The sequence below is a fragment of the Neolamprologus brichardi genome, chromosome 15, assembly GCF_056152115.1.
Source record: "Neolamprologus brichardi isolate AB-2024 chromosome 15, ASM5615211v1, whole genome shotgun sequence".
Classification (NCBI taxonomy): Eukaryota; Metazoa; Chordata; class Actinopteri; order Cichliformes; family Cichlidae; genus Neolamprologus; species Neolamprologus brichardi.
In genome coordinates this window covers 15,396,482-15,414,405 of record NC_142118.1, presented here as the reverse complement: position 1 = coordinate 15,414,405, position 17,924 = coordinate 15,396,482, and the positions used below count along the sequence as shown (strand labels likewise).

The window sequence follows — 17,924 nt, the reverse complement described above, 5'->3', positions numbered from 1 at the left end:
TTTGTTTTCAGCAGCAGCTCACATGATGGATTCAGACTTTATTATGTTCACCTGCTCATGCATTTTCATTTCTTTTCTTTATTTTTTTAAACAAATGAATACTGGCACAGGAACTGAGCCACAAAAACCAATAGATAGAACCAGTGTCTGGCTGAATATGTGCCCAACATACTGGACAGTTTTTGTGCTTCTTGGAGAGAAGCTCGTTAGTGGAAAGCACTCAGAGACTGAACGAACCTCCTGATGTCATGCTAGTTAGCTTACATGTACCTGCATCACTTAACAATAGCTATTAAAATAAAAAGAAAGAAACATTTAAACATCTAATGTTACTGCGGCACTACCTGTCAGCATTATAAAAAGGCTACAATGATAGGATACAATGGGAAACATTCAAAAACTTGTTTTCAGGCTCAACACAAAATGTTCTTGTACTAAATTATGGAGATTTTTTAAATGAAGAAGTTTACAAAACAAAAGATAAAAACTTTGTTTCAGTGCTTCTGGTCTCACTGTATGATGATCCTGTATACAGAGATCCAACATGTTCTTCGCTGATATATTTCAGAAAACCTGTTTTTACAGTGTATACAATAACGTTTTTTTAAAAATCACAATTTTCACACAATTCCTAAACCTTGTTTCAAAAATTAATTGGAATATCTTTCGGAAACAAAAAGTTTTTAAAAAGCCATGGATTTCTGTGACACTGTAATGTAATTTTATTTGAATTGTGGGCAAAAAGCCTGCTTGATCTGCTATTAACCGCCAATAAATTAAGTGCATGGTTGATCTCGTCTTTGTCCGTGGCCCCACTGTGTGTTTAAGAGCTAATTCTTTTTACAGAGGTAATAAACTGAATGCTTTCAAAGATGGATATAGCTTCCAGGTCTAACTAGTGAAGTGAATGCAAAAGGGTCTTGGATCTGCATTACTTCTTATAGCCAGTAGGTGGCAGCTGCAGTGGTTCCAAAATGTACAACACTATGAGAAAATGACTGCGCTTGTTGGTTCACTTAATAAACTATAACACTGTTCATTTAGTAAATTATTCCCACTTTGGAATCAAAAGGGAGGCTAAAGTAGAATATACAGTATTTTGAAAAGTCTTGAGCACCCCTTACTTATTTACATTTTAATAGGAAAATGGGAAACAGATGCAGCAACCTATTGTAACATATTCAAGCATGCATTATACAAAAAGTATGCAAAAACTGAGGTTTTACAACTATAACCAGCATGAAAGTCAATACTTGGTATGACCACCATGATTCCTGAATTCTCTTAATCAAGCTTTATAATCATTTCTGTGTTTGTTATTCAAGAATAGTTGAATAACCAGGCTTCTTCAAGGATATTGCAAAGCTTTTCTTTGAATGTTGGCTACCTTTTGTTCCACACTCCCTAAATAATGTTTACCTCTGGGCTCTAAGAAGCCATTGCTTATAATGCTGCACTGTGTATTCCCTTCCTTAAGAATGGCTTCTTGACAGCCACTAACAGTAGTTGTAACAGTATATGAATCAACCAAAGAACCTATATCAGGTCTTTGCTGGATTTTTCTCCTATTTCTTAACTCCCTGACTTCCAGTTCATTGGTTGTAGATAGTTTTTTAGGCCTGACATGTTTTCTTTTGCCTTCTTTAAAGACAAACTGCATGCCATGCTGAGATATAACAAGCTTTTGGCTAATAGATCTTTGGGAATCACCTTGTTGGTGCAACACTGTTTTATGCACGTCAAACTGTTATCTTTGGCATTTTTAATAGTTTCAACTGAAGAAATAGGAACAGCTGATTTTGTTTTTGTGACATGCAGCAAGAACAAAGAGCCTAAAGATTCAACTTAAAATTGTTTTTTGCTATGTTTTCTGTTCTCTGTTGTGTATGGACATGTACTTAACTCAGCTAACCATTAAGTTAGATACCTTTTTCATGCTTAAAGGATTCATAGGTCAGTGTTAAGTGGATTAACAAAGAATAGTCAGGCATAAGTACTGGATTAGTGCAGGATCAGGAATCCTGCAGTGATTTAATAATGTTGAGTGGGCTCTGGGGAGTCCGATCCATGACTGATTGTCATGGTTCTGGATCATTTTGACCCAACATTTTGAGGTGTTGTACCTTTTTTTGTATTATGTTCTAACTTATTTAATTATATAGTTTAGGATTCAGCTGGTTCTATGTTTTGAGTTCTCTGTTTCCCTGTTTAGTGCTTGTCAGTTTAGGCTCCTGCCCTGTCTTTGTTTCCCTACTATGTTGTCTATGTTGTGTCCCCAGTGTCGTCCCTTGTGTATCTTAGTCATGTCTTTGTCTCCCTCTCCCAAGTTGTCAGAGTCTACGTCTCACTATGTTTCCTGTTTTATTTTGACAGTCTCATGTTCCACGTTCAGTCTGCTAAGTTTTGCCTACCCTGTTGTGTCAAGTCCAGTTGTGTCAGCTGTGTTCACCATGTGTTTCCACTTCCCTCGTTACCCTTCTCTGTATTTAAGTCCTGTGCCTCCCTTTGTTCATTGTCAGATCTTCTGTTTTTCATGTTTTATGTTCCAGGAATCCATGTATCTCAAATCCAGGGTTCATGTTCACTGTGTTTTCATGTTTAATTTATCCAGTTTAAGGTTTTGTTTAGCTTTTCCTTGGTTGGCCTTCTCCTGTTTGATTTGTATTTTTCTACTAGACATTTAAAATGGCTCGCTATCTGTTAAAACCGAGTTCTGTTCCACGCGTCTGGTTTTGGGTCTACACCAAGATATGTTCACCTCCACACAGTCTGCATCGCAGACCGTGACACAGTTTTTGGGGACGCACTGCACACCGTACCAATATATATACCAAGTTTCAAACTAATACCCCTTTGGGAATAACCTTTTTGGTGGAAAAATACTATTTTATGTCCGTCAAACTGTGTTAAAGTTGGCAATCTTAATAGATTCAGCGGAGAAAATTGGGATGAGTTTATGCCGCAGGCTGCTGGTAACAAAATTTTAAAGACACAATTTAAAACTGATTCTTTGCCAAGTTATGTGTTATACACAAGCATGAACTACGGGTTCATGCTTGGCATAGATGCCTTTTTTTATTCTTCAGTGATTCTTAGGTAAGTCTTAAGAGGCAAACAAAAAAAGCTCCAAAACATTTCTCTGAAGATGGTCAGCTACAAGGACTGGACCAAAAATGAGTGAAAATACAGCCTTCAGAAAAGAAATGGAAAGAAAGTGGTGACTCAAGACTTTTGCACAGTACTGTACTTTAAGCCACGCCTACCTTTTTATTGACAAGTCACTACCTCATAACTGCGTCCTCTCCTTCGGTTTCTAATTCACCCGTCACATCGGATTTCATCGCCACAATGATGTTGGCGATCACGCTCCGCTTGTGGCTTCATAACTTAACAGCACTAAGCAGTGGGTAACACCACAGTGACTACATTCATCTTTTATATCCCAGTTTAGAAACTCTCTGTTTATTCGAAACAACAGAGAGCTTTTATTTTTTATTTTTAATGGGCTGAAAGAATATTGATATGAAGAGCAGAGGTGCACTCATCTCTCCCTCTTCTCAGCACACACACCTAATTTCCAAAGTGGTCAATTTAAAATCCCTGTAGGCAGACAAATCTCCTCTGTGACTAAATCTATACCCTTTCTTTAGGAATATGTGAGAGTTTTTGCTCGATTTTCACAAAGACAGAGGTGGAGTTGCCCTCTGGTGGTATCTCAACTCTCTTTTTTTACTTAACAAGAGATCTGTGGCTCTTTTGAAACATTAAAGCGCCAGTGACACTTTGATTGGTGTTTAGAACTCTTTTTTGCAGTGTTACAGTGAAGCCTTGCCGTCACTGATCTCGCTGACAATCTCTACAGCGTCTATAACAATATTTTAAAAATCTGCTTAGACGTCTACAATATGACTCGTCTTCTTTCTGATCCAAACCCTTGAACGGCATATGTCAACACTTTCACTCCCTGAGCGGGGCTGATGTGGAAGGAAAAAAAACAAAACAAGACAAGCTCCAGAATTTTCCATAATTAGTTTCAAATTAAACTGTCACCACCAGCGGGGTGCTAGACTTTGCTGTCAGTGTCCTCACCTTTGTGTGCCACGACAGATCAGAGCGCAGGCCCCAATCTTTAAGTCTCTTGTGTTTTGTTTTTTTCTGCAGTGACAAACAGATCTCCTAATCCCATGCAATTAAAATGATTAGCAAATGCTGATGCTGCTAAAAGGCATTAAACTCAATTATTGGGTTTATTTCATATGCCCCCACACATATGGGAAACGTCTGCTGCTTATGTTTTGTTGTTGTTGTTGTTTAATGACTTTTAAAGAGCAGATGAAGAAGCAGTCTGACACACAAACATGCTCAAATGTTTTTCTCCCAAAACGATCTACCAAAAGATTTGCATCTTAATAATAAGTATCTAGGATTAAATGGACTCAAAGATTATGTTCAAGACACTTGATGGATCCCTTATAAGTGGAATATTCAACACCATTAATAATCCACTTCCACGCTCAAGTTGTGCTGATGAGCCAAGGGTCTGCTGATCAGGCCAAGCTGTGGGTGCTGCATGCCAGCAGCCTGCAAGAGTCAAGCAAAAAACGTCTTACATACACTCTTTCCAAGTGGGCAGAACCCTCTGATTAGTGACTGTTCAGGGATTTGCCAAAGTGATTTGAAAGCTAAAAGAATGTTTTTTGTTTGAAATCAATTTTAATAAAAGAAGAAGTGTTTGTGTATAAGGCACAAAGGAAAAAAAAACTGTGGATCTCTTCTTTCTGTCCACAAGGAAAACACTTCCCTTCATCAGTGAAGAAATAAAGTTTGGGCAGCAAAGTAGAGTCATTTGGATGAAGGCGAATGTTTTGTTTTCTATACAAGCAGATGCATTTCACAGGTGTTATGGCTGAATGCAGGTGGAGTGGTTCTGTGAATGAGTCCCTGTAGATATGCTCACATGTTCCTGAACAGGATGCAGAAAGCGAGCATGACAGGAAGCATGTGAGCTTCCAGCTGAGTAAACTATTTCAACGGTGCACCTAGCCATGCCCTGTCGGTGTTTTATATCGTCTGTGGCACTCAGGTTCCCCCTTGGCCTGACCGGACGCTGGCTTAGCACATTAGTATTAGCACTCTAAATTCCCTGCGTGGACAAGTACCACCTGGCAGGCTCCGCTGCCCAGCGTGAGTCAGAGCACTCTGGCCATTAACGCACGGCAGGTAACACAGCATTGGCAAGGATCGAGCCACAGTGAGCAGCAGTGGCCGCGCACGCATAGAGCTTCTCTCTTGCCCGACTCGAACTGATCCTATAAGAGTTCCCCTGAGTGTAATAGACTGAGATCACTGCTACCACCCGGCTACTCTACAGGCAATCCCTGCACATATCATATCCTATTATGCTATGCACAGGGACCGTGAGTGTATACAAGGGGGAACACACAGATCCATTTCATGCATGACAGCAGATCGATTAAAATTACGCAGGTCAATCAATTTGATTCTGATTTGAGAAAAAAATTAAATTGAGGACATTTGCTTTATGTATCCATTTTTTTTACACACAACCATCTATAGGATTTACAGAGAATGGTCCAGAAAAGGGAAACTATCTACTGAGTGGCAGTTATCTGAGCCTCGCTAATACCAGAAATCAGACAATTTCCAAGTGTCTCAATGTGATAAGAATGAAGCAATAACTCCAATAATCCCTTATTATAACCAAAGTATGCAGAAGAGCATCTCTGATTGGGAGATTACATCAAATTTTGAAGCAGATGGGCTACAGCACCATAAGACCACACCGAGTACTAATCCTGCCAGCTAAGAACAGGAAGCAGGCTGCAATTTGCACAGGCTCACCAAAACTGGACAACAGAAGACAAAGAAAAAAACTGATAAAAAGAAGAAAAATGTTGCCTGGTCTGATGAGTCTCGATGCAACATTTGGATAGTAGGATGAGAACAGTTCCATGCTGCCTTACATCAATGATTCAAACCTTGGGCCCTTTAGTACCAACCTACCTGAGTATTGTCCAGCACTTTATGACCACAACATTGTCACCAAGATAATGCACCATGTCACAGTGCTTATCATCTCAAGCTGCTTTCTTGAACATAGTAGTGAGTTCACTGTACTTAAATGGCTTGCCCAGTCATCAGATCTCAATCCAGTAGAGCACCTTTGGGATGTGGTGGATCAGGGGAGTCACTTCTTGGATGTGCAGCAAACAAATCTGTGGGAACTGTGAGATTCCAGCATTTCAATGTGAACCAGAATCTACGAGGAACATTTACAGCACCTTGTTAAATCCACACCATGGAGAATTACGATGTAAGGGGTCCAACCTGGTATTAGTAAGTAACTAATACAGTGACCATGATGTGTTTGTTTGACAAGAAAAAAAAGAAACACACAACAGGTCCCATACAAATAATGTGTGTCCCTGGTCTGTTTCTAACCTTTTTGATTGCACCTTATGGAATGGGGCAAATAATGATGTGATCTTACTGTTACGGTTAAAATGTAATATAGAGAGACAGAATATCAATAAGTGAGCAAACTTACAAATTCAGCAGGGGGTCAAATAATTATTTCCCCCTCTGTGTAGACCTAACAGTTAAACAAGAAATTAATTGTTCTGCTGCAACCAAGTGCTTCACAAGGAAACTGTTCAAGGTTGTTTAAAAAAAAGTTAACACAGAACCAAGCCAGATTACGTAAGTGCTCTTCTCACAAAACTAATTGGTAACGTGCAAAAACGATCAGATACAGTCGAAGAATCAGTGAGTGGATCGTACTACTCCAAGAGACACATGCAGAGCATTGACAGGGCAGAGCTTCGGGATTAAAAATCCTGTTGTTACAGGGATTGCCCTGGCCTCCATACGGCAGGGACTCTCTGTTCAGGTCTGCACTGCATCATTCTGCCAAAACACAAAGATCCTTTTCGCAGCTATTTTCGACACGCTCTGTCCCTGTGGTGGCCTCTTTGTCTGGCCAGGAATCGCTTGTCACCTTTGTCACCTTGTTTTTTCTGGCTTTAACAGCCCTACAGCCCTACACATACAGTAACGAGACACTGCAGCACGATTATGTCAATGAGGCTATACATTATTTTCTGCATTCATTAGATCAGCAAAGCTTTTCACCTTCTGTTTCTCCGTCTCTCTCTCTCTCGCTAACCTCTTCTGCCCTCTCGCTCCACTGATCCCACTCTTCTCTCTCACCCTTTCTACCAGTCTGAGTCACTACAGTGTCACTCTCTCTCTCTCTCTCTCTTACACACACACACACACACACACACACACACACACACACACACACACACATACGCAAGTCTAATAATTCAGCCTCCATAACTCACTATGACATACACACACACTTGAACATTCGCTACAGCAGCTACTACTAGCATGACACACCAGGAGAGAGAGTACAACTCCTGCAGACACACTGTACAATGACACTGTTGGAGGTACCAACACACACACAAACACACACACTCAATACTACCACAATAGCGTAAGTATATCCATCAATGGCACCATACGTGTCTGTGTGCCTGTTAACGCACTGTTAAATCTCCCACACACACACACTGGCCTAGATCCCTCTTATAAAGCAGCACCGTTTGGAGGAATGTACAGCAAAAGAGGGGGAAGCTACAGCTCCCGAATATCTCCATGGAAACAGGCTGGAGAACAGCATATCCCGCTCGGCGTACTGTCAGAGACTGAAGATGAATCCAGTCCTCATTACGGAAGCCAAACCACACAACACACACCAGGCGGATGATTCAATTGTTAATTGCAACATCTTTTAAATAAAACACACGCACCTAAATGAAGGGGTTTCCTCCTGCTAAATGTGAGGATTTCTTACTCGACTTCAACAAAAGATTTTCTCTTTAAGCTGATCGATACATAATGTGTGATTTTCACTCTAGTTTACCGTCATTATTGCTTCCAATTGATTTATTTTCTCCTCCAACCAGCTCATATTTACCGTTTTACTTTCTGCATTTGGTGCAATCACTGACAGCTGAAATGGAAAAGGGAAGGAAATTATTTTTTAGCCAGATCCAAAAAGCATTGATGACTCACTCATTAAAAATACTGAGAAACGAGAGACTCGAGTCGCATAAACACAATGAATTTCTAATGATTTACTGCCTCCAAAATACACAGGAAAAAAAAAGCTTGAGAGTGGGTCAAACTGGCTCTCACTTTAGGTCAGAGAAGGCCTTCAATAAGTGCAAACCAAGATTTAGGCAAAAACTGCAAAGGGAAATTCAATCTTTTGCCACAGGGCTTATGAAACGACAGCATACTAGGCATTGGGACCTATTATGACGTGAAAATACCTGATTTTTGTGTCAAAACTGGCCAAGAAATCACATATTTCCACGTTCTCAGAACAATGGTATCAATCTCTGCCGCTAATATCGAGCTCACTCCTCTGAACGCTCTCTATATTCACTCTTCCACTCACTCACACGCCCACGCAGCTTCACTTGCTACCTAACATGGTATTGTACCAGGCACCACTTGAAGGGATTAAAACTGGGATCTTGGATTCTAGTTATTTCCATCCTGGGCTCTCCTCGTTTAACTGCAGCACTGCACATCACGGTATCCAGAAACTGTTAAGATAAAAAGAGTAGACATTAAACTTTAATCATGCCCGAGGGCAGTCGTTGGTCACCACAGCAGCAAAAGAGTAAAGACAGACATGAGTTCAACAGATAAAACAAAAGATGGTAAGAAAAAGTCAATTTTGGAGCAAGACTGCTAAAAAGAGACAGCTTCACCTGCTCAAAGACATTTTTCTTTTCTTTGTTTGAGTTTGGGGCTCGAGGTTGGATTTTACTGCTTCCTCCATCTGCAACTCCTTCTAACCTTCCCATTGTGTGCTGCTGAACTCTACTCACTTAAAACAGTTGTGCTATCGTCTATTATTTTCTGATAATAAACATTCTGGATATGCTGTCACATTACAGAACACATATTGATTAATGAGTTAAAATTAATATCATATAAATTTTGCTTTTATATGAAGGTAAATATATGTTGCATTGCAATATCATTTTAAATCACACATTTTGAGTATTATTATCAACAAATGTGCAATGCATGTTCATATGGGTGGATAATCACATGCATTCAATCATTTTGAACCCTGGGTTTACAGTTATTTCCTCGTTGCATTTCATCTGTTTCCTCTTGATATCAGCTGCTCAGACAGTTAAAGAGATCTCGACAACAGTCTAGTTACGATGGACTTTACAACTACACTGTAAACATGATTTGGAAGAAAATACCAAGGTGCTACAAGACACAAGACAAAGGAACGATGTGTTGTAATAGCCTGAGCTCTAAAATAGGTAAGCTGCTAAAAGAAACCCGATCCTGAGTCATCAAGAAGTAAGTTAATTGGTGAATCTGGGGAAGTGTTATTCCCTGAGGTGGTTGTCAACAGCACAATCACTTCTTACTGCTACAGAAAGTAAAAGAAGAAAAGAACAATTTCCATTGCTAAAACTAAGTAAAAATCAAGGGGAACTTGTAGTTTTGGACAGCTATGGTTACAAACGTGCTGAAGATACTCTTTATTCTCCAAGTAATCAAGCTAATTTGGTATCCGAATATTAGCGGGTGGGAGGAGGGTTACATGTATTTATTGTGTGGACACAGCACAGTGGTGCTGTTTTTGCTTCAATTATTAATGCTGTCAATTGCTTGTGTTTTTATAAAAGGTAAAGAGCAGCTAGGATGCATTAACTAACTTAATAGTTAACATCTTAAAAATATTAAAAGAAATCTCAAGGCTCAGCCCTGGCAAGCTGCCATGTTTGCAGTACAGTGGTGGAGAGCCTGAAGATGATGATGATGAAGAAAATGGGACTTGCTAGCTAGCACTCTCATTAATATAGAGAAATGGGCAGATGCAGGTTTAACAACACATGGCTTGAGAACAGCAATTACTCTCGTTGCTTAAAGTCAGTGCCTGGGAATGCTTACGAAGCAAACTGCAGTGCAAGTTTAAAGGCGTTTCGAAATGGGGACAATGGGATAACCACTCAGGGAACTATGATATTTTTGTTGCCATTTTCTCCCACTTATCCAATTCGGTGTTGCGGGGGGGCTGGAGCCTATCCCAGCTGTCATAGGGCAATCTGTAACTGGACCTGGACAGGTTGTGGCAGGGCTTGTCAGCGTTTTTTATAAGCTTATTTGTTTGGCTGTGGTGCTTCACCCACTCACATTGCCTCTATGGGGTCTAAATACACACTCGATTTACCACCATGAACAAAGTAAATTGTGTCACCAAGAGAAACATCAAGCTGTGCAGGTTAAAATAATTCAAGTGGCGTCATCTAAGCGTCATCCCAGTTTGACTCTCGTGTCATGTCTCGATCATGCAGCCGATGCAGATGCGCCACAGAAATGACTGTTCAGCAGCACCGATAAGAAGACATAAAAGATCAATTTAAAATGAATGTGCAGCTTGTCACTTTAAATTTAACAGAATTTGCCGGTGTTTTTGTTGCCGCCCTGCTCTGCACCCAGCAATGAATCAGCTTGTCAGTTAATGGGTGGTTAATCTTTCCATTCTGACCTCCAAACCTCCGCAGCAAAACCGAGAGAAAAGATACCATCAACTGCCAGATGTACTGCGGCTTAATCCAAAAACAAAACATGATCTGTGTGTCTAGCTAAGAGGGTAGATAAACAAATTAGCCATTCAGTTGTGCGCAATATTTTTGGCACTCCTTGGAAAATTACTGAAGAGCAATCGCAGCACCCAAACACACTTTAAAAATGAATTTTTGACGTGCAGTTTCTGTTTGTTAAACTTTGTTAAACTTTGTTTGTTAAACTTTGTTAAACAAACAGAAAAATAAAACTTTATTGTGATAGGTGCAAATGTTGTTTTTGTGGAGTCTCACGACTTATTAGCTCATTAAGTCTTAATTGATTTTTAATTGGAAGCAGAATAATTGTCACCTGATGATGACTGAGAGCTGATAAATCATCTGACTCAGCAACCATAGGCTCTTCTTTTGAACTTACTAAGGAATGATTGGTATAAAACAGAGAAAGGCAATGAAAACATGTCATTTGCGCTGTCCAAACTACTATTACGTGTCTAACTCAAGGGTCAGAGCTAAATCCAGTCCTCCACAAATTCGTATAGAGCCACACAACCTGTGCATACACCAAACTAAACAGATATGTGTATCTGAACCTAAACTTGGCAGAAAAAGAAGTATGTTGATCCTGAAGGCAGAGGTGTTAAACTTACTACTTCTTCACTGAGTATAAGAAGAGGCAAGAAAGGCCAATGCATCCATTTACCGTGAAGCAATTTCACATACTTTGCATCATCATTTTGAAGCCACACAGCAGCAGAGACAGAGACTGAAAATCGCTGAACTGATAAGCAGCATACAGCTATATTACAAAAAAAAAAAAAGACGCCAACCCTTAAAGTGATGAAGATGAAAAGTCACGTTGGTTGATCAGATTTTACACCAGAAGGCTAGACTGTGTACTAAACTACACGATCAAAGGTTTTTTACTTTTTGCCTCACACAAACACTGACTTGTCATGTTCAGGACTGTAAAACACATTCAGTGACACTTTCAAAAAATAATGCAAGAACAAAATGAAAGATTTATCACTTTGCTTTTATGTATTTATGCTTTATCATGCAATTTAAAAATCCTCATACTGCCAATAGTCGACACATTCAGCCTACCAGTAAAACTATGACTGTAGTTAGTTTTTTGTCTAAGCTTTATGATGGCTAGGTGACTTGTTGAATTATTATGTGGACCAAAATGAATGTAAGAATGCTATGTGGGACAGGTAACAATATTTTATTTAATTAAAGCACATTAACAAACTACAGTCTGCAGACACGTGATAAAGATAAAGTTTTCACTGAAATCTATGGCACTGGGCTTATACTTCCATAGGATTAATGGTGTAAGTATTAGTCAGACACTGCTAATAAAAGCACTTGATTAACTGATTATCAGCAAGTGTGACCACCTCTGTGAAGGTAGATGTTTTGGGAGTTTGCTGATCAGGAGTATTCAGGCCTCTGTCAATACAATGCCACAGTCTTCCCAGGAGTAAATGTCCTAGCAAATTCACCCCAAGGTCAGACTGAAATACTCAGAAGACCTGCAAAATCCAAGAGCTTCATCTCAGACGTTACAGGCCTCAGTTAGCATGTGAAATGTTCAAGTTCATTACAGTACAATTAGAAAAACACTGAACAAGTATGGCTTGTGAGGAAGAGTTGCCAGGAGAAAGCCTCCTCTTTCTAAAAAGAACATGACAGTTAGATTTAAGTTTGCAAAGTTATATCTGAAAAAATTCCAAGACTTCTGGAACAATATCCTTTGGACAGACAAGACCAAACAGGAGCTGTCTGGCAATAGTGCACAATGCTTAGTTTGGAGAAAATCAAGTGCAGCATATCAGCACAAATACCTCATAGCAACTGTCAAGAGTAAAGGTGCTGAGGAGGTGATCATTTCGGCTTGTTTTGCAGCTGCTGGACCTCGGCAACTTGTTTTTGAGTCAACCATGAATTCCTCTATGTACCGAAGTATTCTAGAGCAAAACGTGACCCCTGTCCGTCTGGCAGCTAAAACTTGTTTGGAACTGGGTCATGCAACGGGACAGCAATCCCAAGCACAGCAGCAGGTCTCCAGCAGAATGGTTGAAAAAGAAAAGAATGAAGGTGCTGCAATGGCGCAGACAAAGTCCAGACAAGTGCCCCCAAACCTCAATGAACTGAGGTAATGCTGTATAGAAGAGTGGGCCTAAATTCGATGTGAGAGACTGATAAAATCATAGAGAAAACAATTACTTTACATTATTGCTCCTAAAAGTGATTCTACAAGCTACGGAATGTAGTTAGTTTTTCACAGAACTGCACAGAGTGCTAAGAAAAAATTCCTTTTTCACTTGACTGTATATCTGGCCCTTAAACTCACTACATCTGACATCATCTGACATTGGGAAATCCCCCTTTCCCAAATTTGACCTTTACTGAAATAGAACTGGACATCCCTGGCCTACATGAAACTTTTGCTCCCCATTGTCCTCTTCTGCACAAAGCAAGCTCTGGATAGTCCCATTTAAAACAAGTCAAAACTAATTTTGAATTCAGAATTCTTTGAAGTAAAAGAATATCATGTCAGCTGTAACACATGTGTGGAAACCAGGTGAACTGGAAACATTACATGTATAGAAGAAGAATAAATATTAACAAATCCGGGATCCAAATGTTGTGCAGTCGGCCAAGACACCGTGGCTGAAAGAGAAAGAGACGTGAAAATGTCCATCTAAAATCCATCATGGAGCAGAGCAAACTGAAGTTTTTGGAAAAGCCCTCACAGTTTCCCTGAACACCATTAAAACTGTGTGGGTAAATCTTAAACATACTGTGCCTGAAAGACAGCCTAAAATAGCTCAGAACTGAAAGAGTAGGAGAAAACTTCTAAATCAAGAATTTAGAAAAAAAAAAATCTTTCCAGGATACAAAAAGCCTTTGCAATACAAAAAAAAAAAGGAGACTTCAGAAGATGTTTCAACACTCCAAATATGAATTACCATCCGGTGTCAGCAGTCAAGAGCACTGTTCAGTCTTCCCATTGTTTGTTTCCTAACTCAAAAACCCCTAATGTCAAATTTTGTGGAAATTTTTGGTCTTCAAAAAAGACTCCGAATCATTTTTGCAACCACATGAGAACTGATTTAACAACGCTGTTGGGTCAAAAGTCAAAATTCTACATGACACTCAAGAATCTCCACATTTAATAGTTTAATTTCCTTGAAATCTGACTAAAGTTGTAAAAGAGGTCTACATAGGATTAATTTTAATGTTTTGACCGCCTGACCTGATAGGCTTTTCTGTAATTCAGTCTTGCATAACAGTATCATTATCAAGCAGGATTAGAAATTTTGTGAGCACATCCATGCTCTCAGAGTGCTAAACCCTTAGTTTTATATTTTGTGGTAAAGTACTTTTTCACTTTCATGTCACTAGGGTCAATCTAAAATGCCAACGCCACAGTGAGAAGTTAGTTACTTTGGCTTAGTGCAAAGGCAGTAAATGGGAAAACTTCTAGTCCGGCTCTGTCCAGCAGTAACAAAGTAAACCTAACAGCATCTGTGAAGCCCGCTAATGTACGAAACTGAAAATTTTCTGATGTTTGTAAAGGCTGGGACAAATTGGCAGGAGGCCGGTATAACTATTACATGTCCAGCCCAGGGAACAGTTAGTTTTTATGTGTTGGTTCCAGTCCTTATTCTCAGCTAAGCCAATAGACTGTGAGCTTCATCTGTACATTTGCCGTTAAGACATTATAGTGATCAATCTTCTGCTTACTCATAACCAAGAGCCAAAAAACCATTAACCAAAATGTCAAAGTACTCCTTCTACCACCAAGAAGTAACTGGCAGAGACTGTCCAAGACTTTCATATTCACATGTGTAATTTACATTATAGCCTCTGGGGGCTGCTGGTGGAGCTTGACACTCTTATTATGGCTAAATGAAGCATTTCAGGATGCTAGTGTTTCTCCTGGAGAATCAAAAGGAGGGGGAAAAGCAGCTTGGGAGCTGAGAGAAGCTCAGACTCTGCTCCTTTGGGATCCTCCCAATGCCGCGCATGACAAACAACCAGCCAGACACCTCGCTACACCAGAAAGCAACCTGATTCATCCTGCACAGCTGTCGGAGTGCGCCGACAGGTTTATCTCTGTGTACAGTGTGTGAGAAATGAGAGCTTATTGCGAGAGAGCACATAATATGTACAGATTGTGCACATGTGTGTGACTACAGATGTCCGCACAGGATGTTTCATGGTGCCAAATGCAGCGATGAAAGATTTGATTCTGCATCCAAACATAAATTAGCAATAAATGCACATATATTTTTATCCAAAACAGGTTTTCTGCAGGACACTGTGAGAGGTTTTAGCTCGCAAACACACAGACACGCACACACAGAGTCCTGATGCTCTGTCTCACAGCAGAATGCAGGTTTTGGACACATTGCTGCAGAATCACCTGGTCTCCATCTCTTATTATGATATTACAAAGACACTGTGTTTGAAAGGTGAATGCGATGAAGCCTTGTTTGGTCACTTCCAGGTTCGGGCTTTGCAGAGTAAGACCTAGCGTGTTACTGAGAGACTGAAGACTTGCACCATTCAGCTGTTGGCCAGCAGTTTTTCCAAATCAAAGAGTGATGGAGTAAATTCTCCTCCACCCCCCTCCTGTCCTCTTCCACCCTCCTGTCAGTACCCTAATTCCCCCTTTCAGTGCTTTCTTCATCTGAAATTCATCCCCATCCATGAAAAACGGGGGATTAAGACATGCAGAAAATGACGAGATTTTTTTCCTCTCTATCGCCAAACTGTATCCATAGAAATGATTACATAATGATCAACTATTGGTACCACTGAAAAAGACAGTCTGTCAGTTATGCTGAAGCCACAGATTCTACTGACATTTGTGGCCATAAGGAGATCGATAGAAAGCTTTTTGGCCACACTGTAAAGATGATAATCCCCCTGTTACCCATCGAGAAGGCTCTGGTTGAAGAGCAATCCCTGCCACCCTGTTGGATTCTGTCACACACACACACAAACGCACACATATGAATGCACACACACCTGCATGGATCCCTGTGACTGCTGAGGGGAAGTGGTGCTTTTCCTAAAACCTGAAGACAAATGTATTCGTCTTTGAGAGCCTCGTTTGATTTCTTTTCTGTCCGATCTGATGTGATAACTTCTCATCTACCTGTTAAATTCACACTCTCACTCGGGGCTGGAACAGTTCCACAGAAAACGTCTCGAAAAAAAGCAAAACAAAAAACCCAAAAAGAAAACAGTGGGCAAGAAACATTTCTCTGGATGAGTCTGAGTCTTCTTACCTAGTAGCGAGTCTATGTTCCGGAGACATTTGAGCACATATGCGGCGCGTCTTCACACGATGACAGGGAAGCGGCGGACAGTCGGGCAGAGGTGTGTCACATCTGAGAACGGAAGGGGGGAAAGCAGGATTTCTCCTCTGCTTTTCTGATCCTTTCTTATCTCTTTCCAAAGCCCTCAGAGGAATGGAGCAGTGACATAGGAGGAAGAAGAGGAGGAGGAGGAAAAAGAGGAGGTGGTGGAGGAGGAAGAGGATGAGGAGGTGGAAAAGGAGAAGGAGGAAAAGGAGGAGGAGAGGGAAGGCTGAGGAGGGAGCAGTCTGCCGGGCTGGGCTGCTGTGGATCACCTGGAGCAGTGCTGGGCTCCGCATTTACTCCTCCACTGCAGCAGTGCGAGGCAGAGGCGCGAGCTGCATGTTGCTTCCACAGATCACCACAAAACAAGGACACGGAGTCTCCATCTGCTGGATTCAGGATTCTGCAGCTCTGTTGCTCCACGCGTTGCTATCCCCATCAGCATTCACACTCATGCTGTCCCTCTTCCCCACTGGGTATCTGTCTACGTTTCTCTGTTTTATGGTTTTGCTTCACTCTCCTTTTCCCTCTGAAAGGGCTTTAAATCGGTTCACAAATGCCATGATATCAAGCTCTCAGCTTCCCAGGTTTGTGTCCTCGCATGGACTGGTGCATGTGGTCACACGTCTGGTACTCTTGGTAATAAAATGCCAAGCTCAATAAAGCCGCAGCCAACCTCACGCTCTCCCTGCGATGACATCACTCTTCCAACCAAAAAGGAGGGAGTCGTTTCCTGGTCTTGCCGGGGCCCTGCTTACGTCATGAAGATCAGACACGTTTCTCATGCCATGTGCAGGTGTTCAATTGGCATCCCCTCCATTGAGAAAGTTAGAGGGAAACGAACAGGCTGCAGAGAGGTACACGCCAAACCTAAAGGTTTCACTTCAGGCCAACGCGACACCAGCTCCGACCAAATTACCTCAGCCTCACACATTTCAAAGTCTGGACTTCACCTCTGTTCCGAACTGAAGCTGCACATTCTGAAAACCAGCAGAGCACTTCGTCTCCAAGTTCAGCCGCCCTCACATTCCCCTCACGTCCTCCCTCCTTCGCCAGCCTTTTCTCTGTCCTACTGCACAGTGTAGCTTCAAAGGTTGAGAGACAATCTAAGAGATGAATAAATCCAGACTGAGGAAGGATGAGCTTGATTTTAGGCCCAACTAAAGACTGATTTGTATTCTCAAGAGCAGAGCTGCCGCTCGAGATAAACATGATCGCACAATGCATATGAAAAATTACATGTAAGCAGCAGTGCAGATAGAAAAAAAGGCAAGCTTAATACACAAAGATGTAAAACCCTAATTATGAGCTCAATCAAAAGTGCTGTGATAAAAAGTTTTCCATGTGTGTGCAGACTGACAGCAACTCAAACAAGGCTGAATCTGGCCACATGTTTATTACAGTGTATTTAGAAATGTTAGATGTTAAGTATTCCAACACGCTCAAGTTACGAAACCTGTGGTTTCATTCACAAAATCAAATTGAAACAGATTTGTGTTTGCCAAATCAGTGCGTACACAAAGACCTAAATTAGCTACAATTACAGGAAACCCTTAGATGAAACAAACTGAGCAATATGAAAGTAAATCTAACGAGGAATGTTCCCTGCATTATAACGGACCCCAAACGTTTAGCTTTTACCCCCGAGGTTAATCCTGCAAACCAGCAAAAGCCATAAAACATGACTTTATCAACCTGATGAATTAAAAGTTTGATTCTAAAAGCATTAAACACTTTTTCCTGTGGTGATTTCACCCCAACTGTAAGGAACTGCTGCTTTAGTTCAATGATTATTACAGCTTGTAGACGACTTATAAAAAAGAGACACAGTAACACATTTGCACTTGCTCCTAACAAATTTACTCATGCATATGGGATTACACTT

General features: G+C 40.7%; 1 protein-coding gene across 7 annotated transcripts in view; it reads right to left on the bottom strand.

Moving 5' to 3' along the window:
* The window catches only part of dlgap2b (discs, large (Drosophila) homolog-associated protein 2b), a 108,772-nt gene that overhangs the window by 84,202 nt on the left and 6,646 nt on the right, over nucleotides 1-17,924 (bottom strand). Inside the window, exon 1 of one of the 7 annotated variants that reach the window (XM_087852904.1) lies at nucleotides 15,968-16,663. The exons of the other annotated variants lie outside the window; for them this stretch is intronic. The gene's annotated coding sequence lies outside the window, so the exon portion shown is untranslated. Of the gene's footprint in view, nucleotides 1-15,967; nucleotides 16,664-17,924 lie in introns of those variants that run through there. 7 annotated transcript variants of the gene reach the window in all.